The 27,315-nt window shown below is 33.2% G+C and overlaps 1 pseudogene; it reads right to left on the minus strand.

Moving 5' to 3' along the window:
• Nucleotides 1-18,473: 18,473 nt before the first annotated feature.
• On the minus strand, nucleotides 18,474-21,442 carry LOC128168840 (uncharacterized; annotated as a pseudogene).
• Nucleotides 21,443-27,315: the final 5,873 nt, after the last annotated feature.

The following is a 27,315-nucleotide window of genomic DNA, read 5'->3' on the forward strand; positions in this document are numbered from 1 at the left end:
GAGTGGGTCTTCCGTCCGATTTTTGAATAGATTAGATTAAACTTATCAATTCAAAGATAAAATCGTTGATCTAAGCAAAAAAAATGAAAAAATTTTTTGCGGCACTCGAGGCTTGAACCCAAGTGGCCTGGGCCATGTCCACGACTATATCGACTGAGCTACTCGGACTCTCGCTTCAGGACTTTGACGCTTAATTTCTCGAGAACGCCTTGATCGATTTTGAAACAAATTACATATTCTGAATCAGTAAGAGGGTCACTATCATCTGATTGGAAAAAATATCTAAAAATAAAAAGTTGAAAATTTTCATTTTTTAATTTTGCTTCCGGTGACGACCGGAAGTGACAGCAAACATTCTCTATACCGAGGTGCACCAGGAAATCGATAGATCCATCATCTATGAAAATCTCAGCTCTCTATCTTTGCTCGTTTTTGAAAAACCTGAGCGACAAAATTGACTTTTTAAAATCGTAAACGGACGATAACTTCCGACCGGAAGTGAATTTTCAAAATCTGTTTCAGCGGTATAAATTTCAGATAACGAGGCTTCAGTCCTGAAAATTTGAGAGAAATCGATCTTCCCATCTCTGAGAAATCGCCTGCACAAAATTTGTAAGACAAAAAAAGAATAATAATAATAACTAGATTCGATCTCGTTGCGAGCAACGAGTGGGTCTCCCGTCCGATTTTTGAATAGATTAGATCAAACTTATCAATTCAAAGATAAAAACGTACATTTAAGCGATAAATAGTATAAAAAAAAATTGCGGCACTCGAGGCTTGAACCCGGGTCGCCTTGGCCATGTCCACGACTATATCTTTTTTTTTTTTATCTTTTATTGATCAATCATACAAATTACACATCAACAATCATCATAATGAGTATCACAGCATTATATATAGTTTGACAGTTTACAATAAAAATTCGTTAAAAAATGAACAATAATACTCCTTCTGTTTCTTTCAGCAGTGGATTGTTTTTCAAAAACTTTTTAAAGAATACTTTTCTGTTGTTGTTCACAATACACATATAATGATAATTGTAATAGATATAATGTCTTAGCAAATATTTGCAAAAACTTGTCAAATGCACAGTTTTGTTATTTTGCAACATAAGCTGTCTCCTTCTATAAATTGTGAATCTACATAAGGACATAAAAAAATTAACAAAAAAAGTGTTAACATTTTTCATAACATTGGGAAAAGCTGTGATGAATATATCATCGATATCTAAGACATTGTATACACTATTTTCACAATCTTTCAATAATGACTCTAAATGGTATATCATAAAATTACTTTTAAAATCTTGTATTTCTTTGCATTTTACAAACATATGAAGTAAATCTTCACTTTCTGATAAACACAGTGGACATCTGTTGGAATCCGATTTACCAATTTTGTACAATTTCTCATACGTAAAAATTGCATTATGATAAACTTTAAAATCAAGCTCCACAACATCAGGAGGCTTTCCACTTTCTTTAAGTACAATCCATCTATTATCAAGCATCTTTGTATCGTTTGTTCTAAGTTTTTCTAACCAATATTCATTTGACTTTGGAGGATTAAACAATTTTTGAATCAACAATCTATAAAAGACTTTTACAGTGCATGAAGGAAAAACATAATTAGTATTTTCAACACAAAGTAAAAAAGAAGGTAACCATACTTCTTTCCTATAATCATTGTTTTGAACAACACTTTTCCATTCTTCTGGAATAATAGATAATAATGTTTTGTAATCTTCTTTGATATGTTTTGCATTAATTTCAGAATCACGTTCATGTATCATTTCTACAATAAAAGATGCAGGTAAAAATCCAGGTATCACTTCATAAGAAATGTCTCTGATATGTGTGATCCCCGCTTTTATAAAATGTTTCCATAACAATGTCTTGTTTTGATTGACAATTTTTGGATTAAAAAACAAACAGTAATTAAACACATCATTTAAACGTTCATTGTATTCAATATTGTCCTTCACAGCATACCAAGCACTAAACATTTCTTTATAAAAACAAGGTAAACATTGTAAATCCTTTTTGTTCAACTGTAGGAGAAACATTTCCACCCCTCCTTTCAAGTCACAAATTCTTGATATAAAATAACTAAAAGTGTATTTCCATACAAGCTCTTTTCTTGTGCAAAAATATTTTGCTAAAAATTTTAATCGAAAAGAAAGCATTTTCAAATAGATATCATCCATTTTTAAACCACCATTTTCTTTTTCTCCGACAATTGTCTTATATGACACTAAGTGTGTACCATAATTCCATAAAAAATTAATACATTCCTTCTGAATTGTATTTCTAGCCCAAAATGGAATACAAATTACAGACAATGAATACCATAGTTTAGACATAAGTAATGTATTTATTACACTAACTCTTCCATGTATTGTCAACAATCTTTGTCTCCACAGATTAAGAACTTGTTTGATATTTTGAACTTTGCTTCTCCAATTCAAATTTTCACATTCTAAAAGGTTTTTACCAAAATAAACTCCAAGAATTTTCATGACATTTGTTTCTGTAATATTGATAAGTTGTTTATCATCTGATAACAATTGCCCTGTTCCAATACACATAACTTCAGATTTTTGTGCATTAATTTTGGCACCAGATGCTTTTCCATATAATTCAAAAACATTCAATATTTGAAAAATAGACTTTTTATCAGACACTGTTATCGTTGTATCATCTGCATGCTGAAAAACTAATGCAGTTTTATCACACATAGGAATATCTATTCCTTTAATACATTGGTTACATTTAATTGCACAATTTAAAGGTTCTGAACATAACACATACAACAATGCAGATATTGGACAACCTTGTCTAACAGAGTTTCTAATTGGAAAATATTTTGTTAAATGTCCATTGCTTTTTACACTGCTATAAATATCTGTATAAAATATTTTTACCCATTTTCTAAAATAATCTCCAAAACCATATGCTTGTAACACATCTAGTAAATATTCATGACTTACTCTATCAAACGCTTTCTCTTGATCAATTTTTACAATATAACCTTCTACTTGATCCATTTCAACCATTTCTATTATATCTCTAATACTTACTAACGTATCAGCTATATCTTTTCCAATAATACAACATGTTTGATCATTAGAAATTACATTAGGTAACACATGTTTGAGTCTATTTGACATTATTCTTGCTATTATTTTGTAATCAACATTTAAAAGACTAATTGGTCGCCAGTTTTTTAACAATCTCTTATCACCTTTTTTCTTGTATAATAATGTAATGACACCCATCTTCATAGAATGTGACAATGTTTCTTGATTTTCAATTTCTAAAAATAGTCTATACAATATGTTTTTTAAATGGGGTAAAAATTTTCTATAAAATTCAATAGTCAACCCATCAGGACCAGGACTTTTATTGCTGGCCATTTCTTTCACAGCTTGTTGTATTTCATTAACATCAATACATTTATCACATGATGCGGCATCATTGTCATCAATCTTTGTATTAATTAATGATAACAACCGGTTTTTACTATCATAATCAATTGTTACACATGAATATAATTTAGAATAAAAGTCATACTGCAGATTTAATATAGAATCTGCATTTTCTGTAACTTCACCATTCTCATCCACCAACTCTTTTATGGTATTTGATTCTTGTCTACTCTTTTCTAAATTCAAAAAATATTTCGTACACTTATCCGATTCATTAGCCCATTGTGCTTTAGATCTTAGTATAGCTCCTCTACATTTTTCATTTTCAAATTCACTAAGATCTGTTTTAAGCTTTTCAAAATTTTCAATGTTTATATTTTCACCATCAGCTATTCTTTCTGACAATCTTTGTAAACTGTTTTGAATTCTATAATATTCTTTATTTTTTTCTCTTGCTCTATTCTGACTATAATTTCGTGAAAATTTTTTGATTTTATACTTTAAATTATCCCACCACACCAAAATTGATTGCTCAAATAATATACATTGTTTTTCATTTTCAATGAGTTCTTGAACTTTGTTTACGTAATATTCATCATGTAAAAGTAAATTGTTATGTATCCAAACACCTGGACCTCTTTCAGACACATCTGTATCAAAATTCATAACAACCATAGAGTGATCACTCATTGTTGTTTCTACATAAAAAATATTTCTAACATAGGCACATAAAATTTTTGTGATCAAGAAAAAATCAATTCTACTTTGTACAATCATATCTCCTCTTACAACTTTTCTTGAAAAAACTTTTTTCTTTTCATTTCTTTGTCTCCAAACATCAACCACATTATGTTCAATCATCACATCTATCAACGCTTTGTAACTATGATCATACTTATGTACAGTTTTTCCATATCTATCTATGTCTGCGAGAGTATTGTTAAAATCTCCCATAATAATTAAACTTGTAGAACGTGGCATTATTTCAATAATATTTTTAAAAAACAATGCTCTTTCTTTTACATCATTTGGTGCATATACATTTATAATGTCATATTTGGTGTCATTTTCTTTGTATGTTATATGTAAATATCTACCATCAAACCCATTTATATTTTCAACTTTTGTTTTGATGCTATTCTTCACTAAAAATGCTACACCTTTAGATGACACACTTGTGCTATCATAATATATATCACCGTTCCATAGATGTTTATAATTTTCAATAAAATTGTCTTTCCAGTGGGTTTCCTGTAAAGCTACAATGTCATATTTTCTATCTTCAAATAAATGAAATACCATTTTCATTTTATCAACATTGCACAAACCGTTACAATTCCACGATGTTATAAAAACCATTGTGAAAATAAAGTAAGTACTTAGTATTCCTTTCATTTTATTTGTTCTTCTTTGCTTTGCCTTTGTTTTTCTCTTTACCTTTTCTCTTCTTTGTGTTTTTAACGGTAACTTCCGTGTCGAGGTCTGATTCCACGGTTGATGATTCTTTTTCACTTTCGCGTATTTCGGAATCTATAACATCAGGTGGTATTTTCTCGGATTGTGTTTCCTTCGTTTTATCATTATCACTTTTTCCGTTTTGTTCACTAGTTTCGGTCTCCTCCGTGTCTTTTCCCTCTATATCTTGTTCCTTTGTGTCCGATTTTTCTTGGTCACCGATCTCTTGATCACCGGTTTCCTGGTTCCCTTCTGGTGCCTCCTCGTCACCGACACTGTGTACATCCATGTCATCCTCGTTATTCACCTCATGGTCCCATTCATCGATTTCGCCTTCGTCTCCGTGTTCACTCACCCTGCACGAACATCTGTGTTCCCATTCCTCACACTGTTTACATCTGGTAGATTTACATGCCCTTGCATAGTGTCCTTGTTCTTTGCACTTAAAGCATCGGAATTCTGGACATGCCCTAAAAAGGTGTTCACTAGAATAACACAGCGAACACACTTTTAATTGTCCGTTGTGAATACATCGGTAGTAATCTTTTTGAAACTTTAATGTGTAAGGAAACGAGGTCATATGTTCTGGTAGTCTGACTTTTGCATATCGTGTGCCGTCGGCTATCGTAGTACCTGGATAAAACCTTCTGTTGATTGGTGACAGTAGTTCTACACCCATTGATTTTAACGTTGCTTCGATTTCATTGTCATCGACGTATGCAGGGAGGTGCATAAAACTAACCACTAACGAGCTTGGTACAACTTCATTACACTCGAAAGTGTTGTCACCTATTTTTATCCCTTCAAGGAGGTACTGTATGGGGGCTTTTCCGTCTAATGTAATTTCGTATAGATTCCCAGATTTCGGTACACATGCTAATAAACTACCAACTCCACAAGTCTCGTGAATAAATGTGATTACTTCCTCAGGTTTGACAAAGGAATTGTCTTTAACATTAACGAATAACGTGTTTTCTCGACAGTATTTTCTGCCAGCAAACAAATTCTTTGATCCGCCAAAATGGCGACCACCTGACGTGGCAGCCATTCACACTTGATTTACTATTTACACTGTCTTTTTTTCAGCACAATATATACAAATTAGCAAAACAAACAAAAGTATATACATAGAGTCTTCACGTGGAAGACACAGTTAATTGGTTCACTATAAACAATAGACGCTGTTGGTTGTATTCGAACAGTCAAAATACACCTTGCTCACCTATCCATTAGCAAACCGGAACTACGACTATATCGACTGAGCTACTCGGACTCTCGCTTCAGAACTTTGACGCTTATTTCATCCAATCAATTCGAGAAAGATGTCATTGGACGCAGAATTCAAAGCGCAACTTAGATATTATGTATTGAAATTAGTCTGATGTCATTTAAACACGATTTAATTAAATTTAAAATTTTCAAAAAAATTAAAAATCATCCAATCAATTCGACAAAGATGTCATTAGACGTAGAATTGTAAGCGCAACTTAGATATCATGTTTGAAAATTATTCTGATGTCATTTAAACACAATTTAATTAAATTTTAATTTAAAAAAAAAATTTAAATTCATTCTATCAATTCGAGAAAGATGTCTTTAGACGCAGAATTTAAAGCGCAACCTTAATATAATGTTTAAGAGTTAGTCTGATGTCATTTAAACACGATTTAATTCAATTTAAAATTTTCAAAAAATTTAAAAATCATCCAATCAGTTCGACAAAGATGTCATTTGACGCAGAATTGTAAGTGCAACTTAGACACCATGTTTAAAAATTATTCTGATGTCATTTAAACACGATTCAATTAAATTTAATTTCTTTTAAAAATTTTAAAATCATTCAATCATTTCGAAAAAGATGTCATTAGACGCAGAATTTTAAGCGCAAATTAGATATTATGTTTTGAAATTAGTCAGAGGTAATTTTAACGCGATTTAAATGAGTTTAAAAATTTTGAAAAATTTTAAATTCATCCAATCAATTCGAAAAAGATGTCACCAGACGCAGAATTGTAAGCGTCACCTGAATATTATGTTTTGAAATTACTCTAAGGTCATTTTAACACGATTTAATTAAATTTAAAATTTTCACAAAAATTAAAAATCATCCAATCAATTCGACAAAGATGTCATTAGACGTAGAATTGTAAGCGCAACTTAGATATCATGTTTGAAAATTATTCTGATGTCATTTAAACACAATTTAATTAAATTTAAATTTTTAAAAATTTTTTAAATTCATCCAATCAATTCGAAAAAGATGTCATTGGACGCAGAATTCAAAGCGCAACTTAGATATTATGTTAAAAAATTAGTCTGATGTCATTTAAACACGATTTAATTAAATTTAAAATTTTCAAAAAATTTAAAAATCATCCAATCAATTCGACAAAGATGTCATTAGACGCAGAATTGTAAGAGCAACTTAGATATCATGTTTGAAAATTATTCTGATGTCTTTTAAACACAATTTAATTAAATTTAAATTTTTTTGAAAATTTAAAAATCATCCAATCAGTTCGACAAAGATGTCATTTGACGCAGAATTGTAAGTGCAACTTAGATATTATGTTTAAAAATTAGTCTGAGGTCATTTTTACGCGATTGAAATGAAATTAGAATTTTTGAAAAATTTAAAAATCATCCAATCATTTCGACAAAAACGTCATTAGACGCAGAATTGTAAGCACAACTTAGATACGATGTTTTAAAATTAGGCTGAGGTCATTTTAACGCGATTTAAATGAGTTTAAAATTTTTAAAATTTTTTAAATTCATTCAATTAATTCGAGAAAGATGTCGTCAGATGCAGAATTGTAAGCGCAACTTAGATATTATGTTTTTTAATTAGTCTGAGGTCATTTTAATGCAATTTAAATGAGTTTAAAAATTTTTAAAAATTTAAAATTCATCCAATCAATTCGAAAAAGATGTCATCACACTCAGAATTGTAAGAGTAACCTAAATATTATGTTTTGAAATTAGTCTGAGGTCATTTAAACACGATTTAATTAAATTTAAAATTTTCAAAAAATTTAAAAATCATCCAATCAATTCGAGAAAGATGTCATTAGAGGCAAAATTGTAAGCATAACTTCAATATTACATTTAAAAATTAGTCTCAGGTCAATTTATTAAGATTTAATTAAATTTAAAAATTTTTAAAAATTTATAATTTATCCAATCAATTCGAAAAAGATGTCATCAGACGCAGAATTGTAAGCGCAACTTAGATTTCATGTTTTAAAATTAGTCTGAGATCATTTTAACACGATTTAATTAAATTTTAATTTTTAAAAAAAATTAAATTTCATCCAATTAATTCCAGAAAAATTTCATTGGACACAAAATTGTAAGTGCAACTTAAATATTATGTTTTAAAATTAGTCTGAGGTCATTTTATTACGATTTAATTAAATTTAAAATTTTCAAAAAATTTAAATTTCATCCCATCAATTGGAAAAAGATTTTATTAGACGTAGAATTAAAGTGCAACTTAGATATTAAGTTTTAAAATTAGTTTGAGGTCATTATAACACATTTAATATGAGTTTTAAAATTTAGCTTCCCTACTCGGAATTTCCAGACAATGATTTTTCTCGTGATGCTAGACTATCATGTCCTCTATCATTCCTGAAATTTTTAGCTTTCTATCTTTTTCTCGCTTTAAAATAGATGTGTGGACAATGAAAACTCATCGAAAGTGTGTTCTATATCTTGACCCCGGCTAGCTTCCGTACTTGGAATTTCCGGGCAATGATTTTCCTCGGGAGGCTAGACGATCATGTCCTCTATCATTCCTGAAAATTTCAGCTTTCTATCTTTGGACGTTTTTGAGGAGATGCGTGGACAAAACGTTTTAGTCAAAAACGTGTCCTATATTTTGACCCCAGCTAGCTTCCGTACTCGGAATTTCCGGACAATGATTTTCCTCGTGAGGCTAGACGTTCATGTCCTCTATCATTCCTGAAAATTTCAGCTTTTTATCTTTGGACGTTTTTGAGGAGATGCGTGGACAAGACGTTTTCGTCAAAAACGTGTCCTATAATTTGACCCCAGCTAGCTTCCGTACTCGGAATTTCCGGACAATGATTTTCCTCGTGAGGCTAGACGTTCATGTCCTCTATCATACCTGAAAAATTCAGCTTTCTATCTTTGCTCGTTTTTGAGGAGATACGTGGACAAGAACTTTTTAAAAAATGACAAAATGGCGGATAAGTCCGAACCGGAAGTGATTTTTACAAAATAAAAAAAAGCGTATCAAGTTTATATAATAATAGATCGATGCTGAAAATTTGACAAAAATCGGACCACCCATCTCCGAGAAATCTTCTGCACAAAAATTGTAAAGAAAAGAAAAAGAAAAAAAAACTAGATTCGATCTCGTTGCGAGCAACGAGTGGGTCTTCCGTTCAATAATTTATTTTCACATGATTTAAATTTTTTTTAAATTTTCAAAAAATTTAAAATTCATCCAATCATTTCGAGAAAGATGTCAATGGACGCAGAATTCTAAGCACAACTTAGATATCATGTTTTAAAATTAGTCTGAGGTCATTTTAACGCGATTTAAATGAGTTTAAATTTTTTGAAAAATTTAAAATTCATTCGATCAATTCAAAAAAGATGTCATCAGACGCAGAATTGTAAGTGTAACTTAAATATTTTGTTTTTAAATTAGTCTCAGCTCATTTTAACATGATTTAATTAAATTTAAAATTTTCAAAAAATTGAAAATTCATTCAATTAATTCGAGAAAGATGTCATTAGACGCAGAATTCCAAGCGCAACTTAGATATTATGTTTAAAAATTAGTATGAGGTAATTTAAACACGATTTTATTAAATTTAAAATTTTCAAAAAATTTAAAAACCATTCAATCAATTCAACAAAGATGTCATTAGACGCAGAATTGTAAGCGCAACTTAGTAATCATGTTTCAAAACTAGTCTGAGGTCATTTTAACGCGATTTAAATAAAATTAAAAATTTTGAAAATTTTTAAATTCATCCAATCAATTCGAGAAGGATGTCAATGGACGCAGAATTCTAAGCACAACTTAGATATCATTTTTAAAATTAGTCTGAGGTCATTTTAACGCGATTTAAATGAGTTTAAATTTTTTGAAAAATTTAAAATTCATTCGATCAATTCAAAAAAGATGTCATCAGACGCAGAATTGTAAGTGTAACTTAAATATTTTGTTTTTAAATTAGTCTCAGCTCATTTTAACATGATTTAATTAAATTTAAAATTTTCAAAAAATTGAAAATTCATTCAATTAATTCGAGAAAGATGTCATTAGACGCAGAATTCCAAGCGCAACTTAGATATTATGTTTAAAAATTAGTATGAGGTAATTTAAACACGATTTTATTAAATTTAAAATTTTCAAAAAAATTAAAAATCATAAAATCAATTCAACAAAGATGTCATTAGACGCAGAATTGTAAGCGCAACTTAGTAATCATGTTTCAAAACTAGTCTGAGGTCATTTTAACGCGATTTAAATAAAATTAAAATATTTGAAAATTTTTAAATTCATCCAATCAATTCGAGAAGGATGTCATTAGACGCAGAATTCTAAGCACAACTTAGATATCATGTTTTAAAATTAGTCTGAGGTCATTTTAACGCGATTTAAAAGAGCTTAAAATTTTTAAAAAATTTAAAATTCATTCGATCAATTCGAAAAAGATGTCATCAGATGCAGAATTGTAAGCGCAACTTGGATATTATGTTTTAAAATTAGTCTGAGATCATTTTAACATGATTTAATTAAATTTTAAATTTTCATAAAATTGAAAATTCATTCAATTAATTTGAGAAAGATGTCATTAGACGCAGAATTCCAAGCGCAACTTAGATATTATGTTTAAAAATTAGTCTGAGGTAATTTAAATACGATTTAATTAAATTTAAAATTTTCAAAAAATTTAAAAACCATCCAATCAATTCAACAAAGATGTCATTAGACGCAGAATTGTAAGCGCAACTTAGTAATCATGTTTCAAAACTAGTCTGAGGTCATTTTAACGCGATTTAAATAAAATTAAAATTTTTGAAATTTTTTAAATTCTTCCAATCAATTCGAGAAGGATGTCATTAGACGCAGAATTCTTAGCACAACTTAGATAAAATGTTTTTAAATTAGTCTGAGGTCATTTTAACGCGATTTAAATGAGTTTAAAATTTTTAAAAAAATTAAAATTCATTCGATCAATTCGAAAAAAGATGTCATCAGACGCAGAATTGTAAGTGCAACTTGGATATTATGTTTTAAAATTAGTCTGAGATCATTTTAACACGATTTAATTAAATTTTAAATTTTTAAAAAAATTAAATTTCATCCAATTACTTGGAGAAATATTTCATCGGACACAAAATTGTAAGCGCAACTTAAAAATTTTGTTTTAAAATTAGTCTCACGTCAATTTATTAAGATTTAATTAAATTTAAAATTTTTAAAAAATTTATAATTTATCCAATCAATTCGAAAAAGATGTCATCAGACGCAGAACTGTAAGTGCAACTTGGATATTATGTTTTAAAATTAGTCTGAGATCATTTTAACACGATTTAATTAAATTTTAAATTTTTAAAAAAATTAAATTTCATCCAATTAATTCGAGAAAAATTTCATTGGACACAAAATTGTAAGCGCAACTTAAATATTATGTTTTAAGATTAGTCTGAGGTCATTTTATTACGATTTAATTAAATTTAAAATTTTAAAAAAATTTATAATTTATCCAATCAATTCGAAAAAGATGTCATCAGACGCAGAACTGTAAGTGCAACTTAGATATTATGCTTTAAAATTAGTCGGAGGTCAGTATAACACATTTAATATGAGTTTTAAAATTTAGCTTCCCTACTCGGAATTTCCAGACATTGATTTTTCTCGTGATGCTAGACTATCATGTCCTCTATCATTCCTGAAATTTTCAGCTATCTATCTTTTCTCGCTTTAAAATAGATGTGTGGACAATGAAAACTCATCGAAAGTGTGTTCTATATCTTGACCCCGGCTAGCTTCCGTACTCGGAATTTCCGGACAATGAGTTTCCTCGGGAGGCTAGACGATCATGTCTTCTATTATTCCTGAAAATGTCAGCTATTTATCTTTGGACGTTTTTGAGGAGATGCGTGGACAAGACGTTTTCGTCAAAAATTTGTCCTATATTTTGACCCCAGCTAGCTTCCGTACTCAGAATTTCCGGACAATGATTTTCCTCGTGCGGCTAGACGTTCATGTCCTCTATTATTCCTGAAAATTTCAGCTTTCTATCTTTGCTCGTTTTTGAGGAGATGCGTGGACAAGACGTTTTCGTCAAAAACGTGTCCTATATTTTGACCCCAGCTAGCTTCCGTACTCGGAATTTCCGGACAATGATTTTCCTCGTGCGGCTAGACGTTCATGTCCTCTATCATTCCTGAAAATTTCAGCTTTCCATCATTGCTCGTTTTTGAGGAAATACCTGGACAAGAACTTTTTAAAAAATGACAAAATGGCGGATAAGTCCGAACCGGAAGTGATTTTTACAAAATAAAAAAAAGCGTATCAAGTTTATATAATAATAGATCGATGCTGAAAATTTGACCAAAATTGGACCACCCTTCTCCGAGAAATCTTCTGCACAAAAATTGTAAAGAAAAGAAAAAGAAAAAAAAAAAACCTGAAAAAGAAACATTACAATAATAGAAGGGTCTTCCGCTGAAGACGGAAGACCCTAAAAACCTGAAAAAGAAACATTACAATAATAGAAGGGTCTTCCGCTGAAGACGGAAGACCCTAATAATAATAATAATAAGAAAAGTGAAAAAGAAACCGAAGAATAATAGAAGGGTCTTCCGCTGAAGACGGAAGACCCTAAAAACCTGAAAAAGAAACATTACAATAATAGAAGGGTCTTCCGCTGAAGACGGAAGACCCTAATAATAAGAAAAGTGAAAAAGAAACATTACAATAATAGAAGGGTCTTCCGCTGAAGACGGAAGACCCTAATAATAAAAGGCTGTTTTTGTCTAAATCTTAAAGGAAGAGTGTTTTTCAACTTGTACTACATTCAAACAACCCCTTTATGTTGAATATTTTAGTTAGAAAATCCCCCCCCCAAAAAAAATGGAGAGAAAGAAATAGAGAGAAAGAGGAAATCTTAGCTCCGGCGAGGCCTTTGCAGGTGTCATAACAGTATTTCAGCAAAGGTTCACGTCAAAACATGGCTGACGCGAAATAATTCCCGAATTTCTCTTTGAATTTGGGGCATTTCCGCCCGGGACAGGAGCTGAATTTTTGTATGAGATGAGGAACGATGTGTGAGATGTCTGACTACACAGGTTTGGTAACAGTGCGATGTCATTTGAAATATTGATGCGTGTTTTTGTCTGGAGGGGGGTGAAAAGACCCGAGCTTGATTTTCGTCGTAAATAAATCGAAAGTAGAATTTTGAGGTGTGGATCTCGGATTCGGTTAACGATAATTAGGGGAAGTAAAGTCCTAAAGCAATGACTGATGCATTTTACACATGTATTTCAGTGTTGAGATTTTTTTTCGTGTCGTTTACTATTGTGTTTGACTGTTTTATTTCAACAGGATTGATAAAATCATTATAAATGTAGAAATAACGAAATCAGTATCACGTAAATTTATTCGGTAAAAATTGGATGACAGTAATTTCCACAGTTTTAACATTCATAAGTAGTTCACACGCTATCGTAGATACAGACTAAACGGAAAACAAGAAATATACATGCAACAGAAATATTACGCGGCTGCTTACATCCCTTGTACTGTGTAAATTTGAAGTATCCGTACAGACTATAAACGCCGCTTGATCTCAGGAATTTCTTCTGAATTGTTCAATCCGCTGCATATTTGGCAGACAATAAGATTGGGGTCCGAGGTACATTTACGCAAAATTTCATTAGGATTGAGTGAAGGGCTCGGGAGTTAGAATTTTTTTCTACAGTACATGTCAAGCACGCCAATCGAAACTCAAATGTCCAAAAATTCATAACTCTCTTAAAAGTGAACGAATTGGTCTGGTAATTAGTACAGTAATCTAGAATGGTACTAGGTTGGAAATAAAGGTTCAACATTAAAGATTCAGTAAAATCAGTCCAGAAAAACTTAATGATTTTGTGAATGGGGGGGGGGGGTGGGGGTCGGTGCGTGTACTGTGTAAATTTTATTTCCGCGTATAGGCTATAAGCGCCGTTTGATTATTCTTAATTGTTCAATCCGCTGCATATTTGACAGACAATAAGAATGGGGTCCGAGGTTTATTTTCACGAATTTTCATTAGAATTGAGCGAAGGGCTCGGGAGTTAGAATTTTTTTGTACAGTACATGTCAAACACGACGATTGAAACTCAAATGCCAAAAAGTTCATAACTCTGTTAATAATGAACGAATTGGTCTGGTAATTAGTACAGTAATCTAAAATGGTACTAAGTTGATATTAAGGGTCCAAGATCAAAGATCAAGTAAAATCGGGTCAGAAAAACTAAATGATTTTACGAATGGGGGGGGGGGGGGGTCGGTCAGTGACTTCTATATTAAACGGAGAATATTAAATTCTAAATATCACATATTACACACGTTTTAAACAAAATACATATGTTAGAACAATGAATAAGCCTTGCTTTAAAGATGTAACTATTGATTTATTTTCAACATGTTAACTATATTTCAGTATGAATACATAGCTATTGATCTCAATACACAAATACGGGGAAAAGCGCTATTATTGTAATTTCTGTACAAAATCAAAACGGAAAAGAACAGAATCCATCATTTTAAATAAAAAAAAATCAAATCTAAGCAAACATTAGTTAAAAAAAATTTGCGGCACTCGGGGCTTGAACCCGGGTCGCCTGGGCCATGTCCACGACTCTATCGACTGAGCTACTCAGACTCTCGCTTCAGAACTTTGACGCTTAGTTTCTCGAGAATGCCTTGATAGATTTTAAAACAAAATACATATTCTGAATAGGTGAAAAGGTCACTATCATCTAATTGGAAAAATATATTAAAACAAAAAGTTGAAAATTTTCATTTTTTAAATTTGCTTCCGGTGACGACCGGAAGTGACGGCCAACTTTCTCTTGACCGAGGTTCACCAGATAATAGCTAGATCTATCATCTCTGAAAATTTCAGTTCTCTATCTTTACTCGTTTTTGAGAAACATCGCCGACAAAATTGACTTTTAAAAATCGTAAAACGACGATAACTTCCGACCGGAAGTGAATTTTTAAAAATTGTTCCGGCGGTATAAAATTCATATCACTAGGCATCAGCCCTGAAAATTTGAAGGAAATCGGACGAGTCATCTCCGAGAAATCGCCTGCACAAAATTTGTAAGACAAAAAAAGAATAATAATAATAAGAAAAGTGAAAAAGAAACATTACAATAATAGAAGGGTCTTCCGCTGAAGACGGAAGACCCTAACAATAAGAAAAGTGAAAAAGAAACAATAGAATAATAGAAGGGTCTTCCGCTGAAGACGGAAGACCCTAATAATGAAGAAGAACCAACAGAATCAGTACAAGGTCTTCCGTTGGAAACGGAAGACCTTAAAAAATCTTCCTCTCTATTTCCACACATATGGGCAAAAAACTGAATACATGGTTATGATGTCCATTAACTCCTCTACCTAAATTGTGAAATTCATGGCCACTAGGTCAGTGGTTCAGGACATGGGGGGGGGGGGGGGGCGGGCAATATAGTGTTCATGCATATAATTTGTAAAAATTGTCTTCTCTATTCTCACACATCTGTATAAAAAAACTGACTAAAATTATGTTTAAGTCCTCTACTGAAATTTTTAATTGTCATGTCCCCTCAAGGATGGGTTTTGACTCTAGGGCAGAGCTAAAATGGAAGTATAAGTGTTAATGCATATAATGTTAAAAAATTGTCTTTTTTACTCCCACACACCTGAGAGGAAAACTGAATTCATGATTTTGTAGATCTTTTAGTTTTTCGCCAAAATTATAGGTTTCACAGTTCTTTTTGAAAGATTTCAGGCAGGGAGGTGGTCTTCATTACAAATTTATAATTTTTCTACTCCAGTATGAAACCTTATTGATTAGATGCATATATGAGACTCCTCGACAAGTTTGTGTATGGGTTATATGCTACTCAGGTGACCGTTAAGGCCAATTGGCCTCTTGTTGTGAAAAAATAAACATTTGGTACTTACAGATCAGAGAGCGTGTAAAATTGTAATTGCTTGTGCAGTACTGCTCAACATCGCAATAACTCTTGGAGAACCAGAAGGAAGACTTAATTGAGGAAAACAATCAGCCATTAATACAAGCATATCAGGAACCCCAGGATGGAAGACGCGTTAGGGATTATGTTACTCACCATTATTTTACTAGAGCATAATGATTTTCATTCTGTTTTTGTATCCGTCGACTGGAAAGCGTCCTATTTTTTTTTCTTTACCCAAATTGAGTTTGTGTTTAATGGTTTTGTATTTCCCACAGTGGGACAACCAATCCAACCAGTCATATGCAATTGTATGTTTATCTCGTTTCTGGGGCTTAAAGTTATCGTTTAAGCGCCTGTGCACAAAAGCCCCGACGGGCATTTCTCTTCCTATGCAATGTAGGTATAGCGCATTGGCGTCAAACCCTATAATTCTACCGCATGGCTTTTGTGGTTTACCAAGAATGAATGACCTTCCGGTCTCGTGGTGGCGTTTGAAAATTATGCTCGCCCCCCCCCCCCCCCAATGATGTTTTGCTCCAAATTTTATCCGAAAGTAAACGCCTGTAAAAAAAAATTATGGTCCGATATTTACGTTTTTTATGTCAAAACAGGGGTAGAAGTAGGTACGTTTAGTGTGCAAAAAATCTTGAAAATAAAAAAAATATATTGTATGCTTTCTCTGACATTATCTAACCCCTCCCCTTAATTCTCCGAAAATTATTCGATATTTATCGGTCATATCTTTTTCTAATATTAATAAAATCAAAAAATGGTTCCTTATTATTGTAGAACCTTGCAAGATAAATCCATAGACAGCAAGTTTGTTAAGATCAAATCACAAATAAGGGCATAACTGCCACCGGGAATTTGCAATTTTCATCAAAATGGCCGACGCCATTTTGTTTTTCAAATTTTATTAGAAATTAAACGCCTGTCAAATAGTTATTTATTATCCAATATTCACGTTTTTTTTATCTCAAAACGTAGGTAATTTTCAGTTTTTTTATTGTGCAAAAATTCTTGAATATAACAAAATATCTTATATGCTTTCTCTGACATTCTCTAACCCCACCCCTTAATTCTACGAAAAGTTTTCGACATTTATCGGTCATATTTTTTTTTTAATATCAACAAAATCAAAATATGTTTCTATATTAATGTAGATCTTTGCATCATAAATTCATAGACACCAAATTTGTTAATATTGAATAACAAATAAGGGCATAACTTCCACCGGAAGTTGCATTTTTCATAAAACTGGCTGACGCCATTTTGTTTTTCAAATTTTGATCGGGTTTGGGCGCAAATTATTTCTTTATTCATTATCGGATTTTTATGATCTTGGTATCATTTTAAAGGTGATAAATTTGTTCTTGTAATGTGAGAATTTAAAACTAATAAATATTAATAGTATAGGCGATGAGACGCGAGAGACAATCATTTTGTAACAAGTATTTCCCGTTTTTCCGGGGAAGGGGGGGTCGCTTTTCCGCATGTAGCTACGGAACGGAACAAGATAGAGACTTGGTTTGTATTTCATCAGAAAGAAAATAAATGTTTACTAAAGATAGGTATATTCATTTATTTTTCTGAGAGGACGCGAGAAGCGCGATCGCGATGAAACCTGAGTGGAAAACGCCGAATCTGACTGCTTGGGCCAGTTGACGCGTTGAGGGGGGTCGGTTTTTCGCTTATATCTTCTAAACAAACCAACGTAGAACATTAGAAATATTTTTATCACAAAGAAAAATAAATTTGGCATAGGATAGGCTTACAAAATTATTCAAACTGAGCCCTGGGGGATTTAGCGCAGCGGTTGAGCTGTTAAAATAGTACAGAATCGGTCTATTAAGTGGGGAGGGGGTCGGTTTTTGGCTTATAGTTCCGATACACTTCTAGATCGGATTTTTCTGTAAATTTTATAAAAAAAGCCATTAATATGTAAGCAGGGCTGCTTAATCAAATATTGTAGTCGCATACGATCCAAACATATGATGAACTCGCTTTGACTGAATGTACAGGGAGGCAAGGGATAAAGGTGAGTAATGCTGCTTGCGTGTTATTTTTTCTAGCACTATCTTGCCTTTATCCCCGCGGCTCCCTGCTCTTCCTTCTCCCTGCTGCAGCACTTTTGCATTTTAAAACATTGAAAACAGAAAAAAAACACACAACCTAAGAATGACTAAAAACTCTTGCATTAAACAATATAAAGCAATGCTCTAATTAACACTTGTATTATAACTAAACCACAACTCCCCCTAAAAAAGAGAAAAGTGCACAATAAAAATTAACAAACTAAAAGTTAAAGAGAATAAATATCAACAAAAAAAAATAAATTTGCACTATAATCAATAAATATACCACTTCATACCGAGAGCCAGGCTATCTTCTCCCCCGATTCGGCTCGCCGCACAGAATAATCGAAAGTCAGCTCGACGAAGGGAGGAATAAATATTTGGGCTACCAAAAAGACATGTTCTTCTCCATTTACAACCAGACTTGTTGATTTTAGATTCGGATTTCCTGCTGCGTGATTAATGAAGCGCCCTTTTGTTTTAATTTTGGGATGACAAGGGCAAGGGTTAGCTGCATCGATACTGCGCTTTTTCCCTTTGGCATTGGTGTAAAATAGGAAGTAATTTCCATCCGTTTGGTAGTCTCCATAGGTTTGTAGCCTTCGTTCGCCTTCCTTGGCGGGTATGTCATCACCATGGTAATCGCATACCACCTCTCCTCGGTTAAATGATAATTCCCCTGCGAAGAACGCTGTGCCGTTCCCTTGAACTTCTTGTACTACCAGGTTAGGCCATTCCTGCGTCTTGACACGCCTAAGAGGTCTTCTTCAGAGACATCGGGCTTTGACTTGTGGTAATTGACTAAGCCCTGCATCGTCTTCTCGAGACGTTTTTGATCCAGTTTTTTTTCCTATACTGACGTTGTCAGGCGCACTAAACTTGGAAATTTTCGACACGTCTACGTCTTTGATTCCTACTTTCAACCTTTTAGCCTCTTTCATTAACAGATAGGTAGCGACATCATTATTGATTTGGAGTAATTTTTCATACCTTACGTCGCGTGCAACCTTCTCACAATTGTGTTTCTTTATTTCAAATGTTAGAAGCTCGGAGGGTTTCGGTATTTTGGCTTCAGACAAACTACCAAACTTTATTAAAAGGTGCTCTATAACTCGACTCTTTCCGATGGACTTTGGTGGAGACGGAAAGCTCTCAGCCTTGCGTTTTGTAGGGGATGCTGGCTTCTTGTCGCCGTTGCCTGTTAGCTCAACTTGATTGGCCTCGCTACTGCTATTGGCATTTTCCCCTTCTGTGTTCATCCTAGTTAAACTTTCAATGGCAAACAGAGCATCAACGGCGGACTTACTTTCAGTATGTCTGTATACTTTGTCCCTGGTGTCTTCCGAGTGACATAGGAAGGTTGCAACTGTCTTTTGAAGGCCGGCGTCCAAATGTTTAGCATATGTCTCCACAGACTTCCTGGAATCACTAATGGTGAAGGGCTTCTGGATGCCAAGTTTTTGCTGGAGAGCAACAATGGCCTGAGATACCTTCAGAAAGGGTTGACTATCAAACTGCAGCAACATGTTTGGGCTCTTGCTCTGTGTTCTCAATACTGTATCCAGACGGATTTCTCTAATGTACCTTTCAATGAAGTTTTGGAGGTATGACCTAAGAACAATCTTACCTGAATACTGCTTTGCTGTTTTGTGCTCATGCACAGGCACAACAAGAACCTTTTCCCCTGTGTTCTTGTCCGTTATCTGATATTCAGGATTTTCGAGCGAAGCCTTACACTGTTCGACATAAAAATGCATGACTACACACTGTCTATGTCCTTGTCTTAGACATATTTCTGCTGCTAGATACCTGTTAATCAAGGCAACTCCATCTCTTGTCCTAGAGATAATTCCATACTCGATTTTTTCTAGTTCCTCTTCGACAGCTTTCCGAACCGCTTCGACAATGTCGGACAGAACCTTTGGTGAAGGCGGCGGGGGGTTTCTCAGCAGTTTTTGACGGTACTGCTCGTGAGCTTTTTTTGAGTAACCTGTTATAATAGTTTCACAACAATCATTTACATTAAGGAGTCTGTTATACTCTAATTTGTCTTCGCTGTTCAGGTTGGTTATGCGCAGGAAATACCTAAACAGATGCGTTAGTGATTTATTATAGTTTACTATTGTCTGATAATTTACCTCGCATTGCTCAAGGAAATTAAAGAATTCCTTGATTCGCTCCTTTTCCAGCATTTTGGATGAAAACTAATTTGAAGTTACCTATCCTCCAAAGCATCCTGTGAATGTTCCCTATATGGTTACTTTTGTTTTGTCCTTCGATTACCATGGCATCAAAGTAAAAGCGTTCAATATGCTTCCATACCGGAAGCCGGATGTATTCCACGGGAACATCATAAAACCCAGTTTCTTGGAGCTTGCTCTTTACTCCAGATACGTACTTGGTTCCATTACTTTTTTCTCTCTCTTACCGTAATTTGGGGAGCTTGGATCTATTGGAAGAGTCCTCTTCCTAGGCGCAAACTTACCTATTTCCACTTCTGCAGCAGTAGTGTTCCCCTCTTCTTTGCTCTCGACAGATGGCCAGTAGGAGGCATCCTCCGTAAAATCTACGTCTTCCTCTGAGGACAATATTGGATTCTTCTTCTTACCCGTGTTGGTCTATGCAAGGGTTCTGCTTCCTCTTCAATGCATTCTTTCTCCGGTGTAGGTTTACAAATATCCGAGCAATTAGGTAACTGTTCTTCTTTATCTAAAACGAATAAAGATTTACCTTGATTCGTTGATAAAGTTTTCTCAGATACGGTCTCGGAAAAATCATCTTTTTCCATAGGTTCCAATATCCCACCATTGATTTTATCTAGATTAAATTCTGAAAGATGATTTTCAACATTAGTATATTTCTGTAATACTGTAGTTTCTGCAATAATTCTAACTTAATTGATCCGCTTGATAGTATGGAATTTTCAAATATTTCATGTCTTACCATCGTTGTCATTGAACTCAGCAATAGGGTTTGGTGCATTTTTGGGAACCGATTTTTGACCTTGCTTCTTTTGAGTTGGATTACTTCGTCCTAGCTTTGGTGCTGGTGCCTGTATTTGGACTGATTCGGGAACTTGTAAGTGACCAATCTGCTGCATCATGTAGATTACCTCCGATTTGTCGTATAGTCTATCCTCCAAGCTCCTTGGATTAACATAAATGTGTTCGCTTATTCCCATAACTGTTGCTCGAAAATCATTGAGAGATTGATCGATGAATAAATTTTTCTCCTCAATACTTTTTTCAGCAGGTCCCATAGAACACCTTTGCATATGAGTTTTTTGACGTTCTGGGCGTTCTGTGCCATATCTGTTTAAAGGAAAATAAGGAACCCTGAATTGCAACAATCCAAGTGAGAATCCGTTTTGCATTAAATGATTGAAAATTGACCCTCAAAATGCAATCTTCAAAAATATACTTACGCAAAGCAATAGTTACATGGCAGCCAATGCTTGCCTTTCGCCCGCTTTTCCTCTTTGATATTCTTCTTTTCAGGTTCATAGTTTATTTGATCACGCTGATCATCAGGTTCTGTTTTTGCAGTTCTCCTTTTAGATTGCCTCTTCTTATCATTGTCCACTGTAGAAGGGTTCCTCACCTTGCACGATATAAACGTACAAACCTGTCGTCGTGCTTCTTGGACAAGAAGTTCTCCAACTCTTTGAGTTAAGAGGTCGGGATGTCTAACTTCTTACCTGTCTGGATTTCGTTAAGACAACCATCTTCTTTTAACGATTCCACATAAGAACTTACCTCGATGGCGTGCTCATTGCAATAATTAACCCACTCATTAGAGGATTGGATTGCTGTCGATGCCATGTTTTTTAAGAGTACACGTGACAATATTAAAATAAAAGAGAATTAGAATATAAATATAGCAAAATTATTGTGCAAATTGAATAATTGAAATCGATTTGCTTTACTTTAGTAAAGTACAACACCACTGGTAGTATTTGTAATACTGAGTCAGTTCTTCAGTTAAACAAATAACTGTCAACTGATGATAAACGGTATAAACACCTCTTATATACCATTCAGAGCAATTAATTATAATTATTTTCTATCTAGTTGTACTTTTTCCGTACCATTAGACAATATGCCCCAGAGGAATATATTATAAAATTCAAGATTCATTTATTTAATAATTGTTGGCACTGGAGGTGAAGATACCCGAGGTTAAGAAATTAAATTTAATTGCATTAATTAATTGATTATCATAACCAAAGGGGTAAGGTGATAAATAGTTGTATAATAAGTATAGAATTTACTTTATTATGTGTCCAAACGCACTTAACAAGAATTTATTTTATTTGTGAAGATATTGTTTACTGAATGAGAAATGGTGAGGTATGTATGGAGGATTTAAAAAACTGATAAAACGCGCATAGTAGGAAGCGATTTTCTCAAGTTTGATATTAAAGAGACAGTACAGCTGAAAACACATGTGTGAATAATGTACTGTATCGTTAAGAATAAGAAATAACATAGATTGTAATAGTTAAAATACATAAAGTCCTTTCACATGCCTAAATAACGTAATTATGAGCTTACAGAAATTTTAGGGTCGTACAAAGCGGAATAATCTTATATCGTTTACTTGTACCACGTGGTTTGGATTGACAATTCTTAACAGGTGCTTAAAAAGGACTCTCAAAATGGAACACATCATCACTTTCTCGATAATTTATTATTGGTTTACCAATATCGGTTCATTTTAAAATAAACAGACATAGATATATCAAATAATCTCTCAGGGCGGCCTCACTTACAAAATACATTGGGTTGTAGCAATTCCTGTGATAAACACACACACAATACATGCTTACAAAATAATTATTGTGGTTATTTTAAAAACTTTAAACAGTTATCACCTAGGAGAAGTAAAAAGACAGATTTCTATCAGCTAACATGTCCAGGAGAAGCTTTGCGAGTCATGCATGTGTTTACAGTAAAAACGCAAGCGTACATGTAATAGTATAGAATGCTGAACCCCGTAACACTTTCCGATGTAAATATTAATTGGTAATATGAAATTATTAATTTTAATGATATAAATTAATTCATTTCATGGATAAATTTGTAATTGTCTGAAAGTTTATACAATCATGTATAGTACAAAAATACCGAACCCGATCGGAAAAATTTCGACAACCTTAAAGTCATCAAATTTCTATTGGCTGTTGACAAAAAAAATGAGACGCGTGACCATCCAGTGAAACAAATACACAGAGTTTTATTGGCAGGTTTGTATGCAAGTGTGACCCGATGTCTGAAGTTATGCGCGCTTACTGTACATATCGATGTAAATTTAAAAACAATAGACATGACCTTTTCACTAAAAGTTGATTTAGGTTTGTTTCTATCTAACCTTCCACATAAAAAATATTTTTTATAGACTTTAAATGAACTTTATTCATTAATGTTGTGGAATAACGATATACTAATCATTCAGTGTTTATTAAATATATATGATCATACTAATTTTAAATATAATGATGATGTGCGCGTCTTGTACGAACATGTTGATGCTTAATATCATCTGACAATTTTATCACATTTAGCACCAATTCAATATTTCATGTCGTTGGTCATTATCTTCAAAAAAGAGATAGAAAGAAGAAATCAATGAACAGTTAAAGTAATTATCTGCCCCTATTTTTTTTATTTTTTTTTTAGTAGAGCCTAAAGATTCATTGGACCGAGGTGTCTTTTACATGGGCCGACGTGTCAATAAATTTGGGCCGACCCGTCTGGGCCGAGGTGTCAAACGCCCTTGGCCGAGATGTCCGTCTACCATATCGAATATATTAAATCGTACGCAGAGTGTATACCTGCGTAAACTTTAACTTTTATGCAATATAATTTTGTTGCATCATATTTTACAGAAACAAAACTACTTATGATATAATTTATATTTAATTAAAACCCGAGTTGTATTTTGAACCCGTTATTTTCCGTGTGATATTTGATTTCAGGCTGAAATGTTCTCGACAATCAGCTAGGGTGTGTGATAATGAAAACAATGTTAACAAATCGTACGCAGAATGTGTATCTGCGAAAATATTTATTTAACTTGTATGTAATAATTCGTTTTTATGCATCATTTTCTTATACAGAAAGAGATGTAGTTATGATAGATTTTATATTAACTTTATACAAGAGTTGGATTTATATAAAACTGTTTCTATTAAGAAAGAGGATTTTCTATTCGTATCCTCTTTTTTTCAGTGCAAAATGAAAAATGAACACACTGCAAAAACAGAAATGAACATGAATTTTATTCATTTTTGTTGTTGAACACAACATAAATTGGTGAACCCACCATCCTTTTCACACAAAAGCACAATTTATAGTACCTTAAAACCTTCATATTCCACAATAACAGTCACAATATTGGTGAATCAACCAAGTTATTTCATCGAATATCTCACTTACGAATAAACTTGGTGGGTCCACCAATAATACAAGTTTGGTGATTGTATTTTTTTAGACAGCATCAAATATGCAATACTCGTTTTGTCTTATACTTTACTGATAAAATTTGGTGAACTCACCAAAGAATGAAAAATGCAGACAAAATTTCTTTATCCAAATATTTGGTGGATCCACCAAAATGAAATTTTACAAACAAATATAGAGTACAAAGTTGGTGCAATCACCAAAAGTTTCTAAACATTTATCGATGGCACTAAATAAACAGAAACACCGCAAAACATGTCAGTTTATATACACAACAAGAAAGTTGGTGAAGCCACCAAAAAGATTGACAAAATTCAAAATACCCCTACTTGGTGGATCCACCAGATATCAAGTTATACGAATTATAAATTTTTTTTTTACAAAAATGGTGGATTCACCAAAGAAACTCCAGGCCGGTAACAATTAGTTTATCGCCGCAATTGAATACATAATTAGATACCGTCTCCTGTTATCTTTCCCTTAGAGGGCGCCACACGATAATACGGTCCCCTTCGGAACTAGCTCGCGCATTATCGCATCGGCTTTATTGTATCAAACGTAAACAAATCGCTGTCAGTTCACACGTGAAACATGCCGGAAACTTGTTGCTGTGTACCTGGGTGTAGTAATAGAGGTGGCCACGTTTTTCCATCTGATCAACTGAGGAAAAAAGCTTGGATTCATGCAATCAGACGTGGGGAATCCCGTTTTCAGAGTTGGGAACCCTCGTCACATGCTGTAGTGTGCAGCTCACATTTCCAAAACTGTGACTACCTCTCGGAGACGGTTTACGGTAAATGTTTAGCTTTTTTATTTACGAAGTGTAAGATAAGGATAAACAACCATTAAATTCCTTTTTTCTTTTTATTTTAATGGAAAATCGCCACAGTCAAATGCCACGTTTACGTAACGTAGTTATAGTCATTGATTATATTTACTGTAAAAGATCGAAATGGTCAAAGTTCCTTAGACGATATAACTACATGTATATAAATCCAAATTTTGAGGGTTTTTTTTTATTTGCTAAGATGAATATGATAGATAATTTGATTTGAAACTTCTAATTTGACACTTTCGCCTTGTTTTTCTTTGATACATTCAAAGGAAATAAACATGCGATTGATCTCCAAGAAAACTTGTGTTGCATATCATTAACACAGCATGATTGTACATCTGCTTGTAAACAAACTCTAAGTACCCCGCTATTGCCCAATACCCTCTGCTGGACACTTGTTAGTTGTCTTATATAAACATCTGGCAGGAACACCCACTGATATTTTTTAGAACAGTAGCTGCCAGTATTACATAACAAACTACTTTCCATAAGCATGATAACAGATCAAAAGATTTGTAAGATCTAAGTATGAGACAGAGTAATTAGATAGTTTCTGTTTGACTTACAGATTTTATTTGAATGGTTACTAAAGGTATTTTAACTTATAGAAATTTTAAACTTTTTTAGGAACCACACCATTAAGCAGACGCCTGAAAAAAACAGCAATCCCAAGCATTTTCCAGTGGATAGATCCTGCAAGTCCCGCAGATATTGCTAGGGCTAGCCGAGCTAGGACATGGGGGTGAAGAGAAAGTTAATCGAGATTAATACCACCGAGAATCAAAGTCAAGGCACAGTGTATTTTCAAGACGATATTGATGTTGCAGATGAAATTGTCATTGAAAGCATTCCAACCAAGAATGACACTGACGAGGATTCAAGCGAAGAACAGAAATTTTATTTAAATGTTGAAACCCAGACACCTACATTTCCACCAATGTGTATTGATAATTTTGAGAAAGACGATGCTGGCATTCACTTTTATACAGGGCTTGAAACATATGTTAAATTTTATATGGTTTTAAGAACCCTAGGTCCAGCCGCATATTGTTTGAACTACATCTATCACAAGGTTACAAATATCAGCGTTCCAGATCAATTTTTCCTTGTTCTTATCAAACTGCGTAGACATAGAACTAATTTTGATTTGTCCAGATTATTTAATGTCTCAGAAAAAACGGTGTCAAATGTATTCTATACATGGATTCTTTTTATGTCAAAGCAGTGGAGAGAAGTAGACATATGGCCACCCAAATCCCTTGTTAATTATTTCTGTCCATCAGATTTTAAATTGAAATTTCCTAATACTAGAGTTATAGTTGATGGAACTGAATGTCCGATCAAAAAACCAAAACTTCCAAAAACTCAGCAAGCCACTTTTTCGACTTATAAAAATAAGAACACGGTCAAAATATTAGTTGGTGCAACTCCTGGTGGCCTTGTGTCATATGTATATCCAGCTTATGGTGGGTCAACAAGTGATAGACAAATTGTAGAGCGAAGTAGTTTGTTAAATTTGTGTGATCCTGGAGACTCGATTATGGCCGATAAAGGTTTTAATGTTCAGGATATGTTTGTACATAGAAATATTCAGATAAACATGCCCACATTTTTTAAAAAGAAAAACAGAATGTCTTGTTCAACTGTTATTCAAGATCGAAAGATATCCAGTAAAAGAGTTCACATTGAGCGCATCATTGGACTTGCCAAAACTTTCAAGATTTTAGTTGAACCTATGAATAGTTCAGAAACTAAATTGTCTTCGCATATAACCTTTGTATGTTTTATGCTGTGCAATTTTAAAACTTGCATTGTTCCCTCTTATGCCTAGATAAA

Source organism: Crassostrea angulata, unplaced genomic scaffold, assembly GCF_025612915.1.
Source record: "Crassostrea angulata isolate pt1a10 unplaced genomic scaffold, ASM2561291v2 HiC_scaffold_57, whole genome shotgun sequence".
NCBI classification, from domain to species: domain Eukaryota; kingdom Metazoa; phylum Mollusca; class Bivalvia; order Ostreida; family Ostreidae; genus Magallana; species Magallana angulata.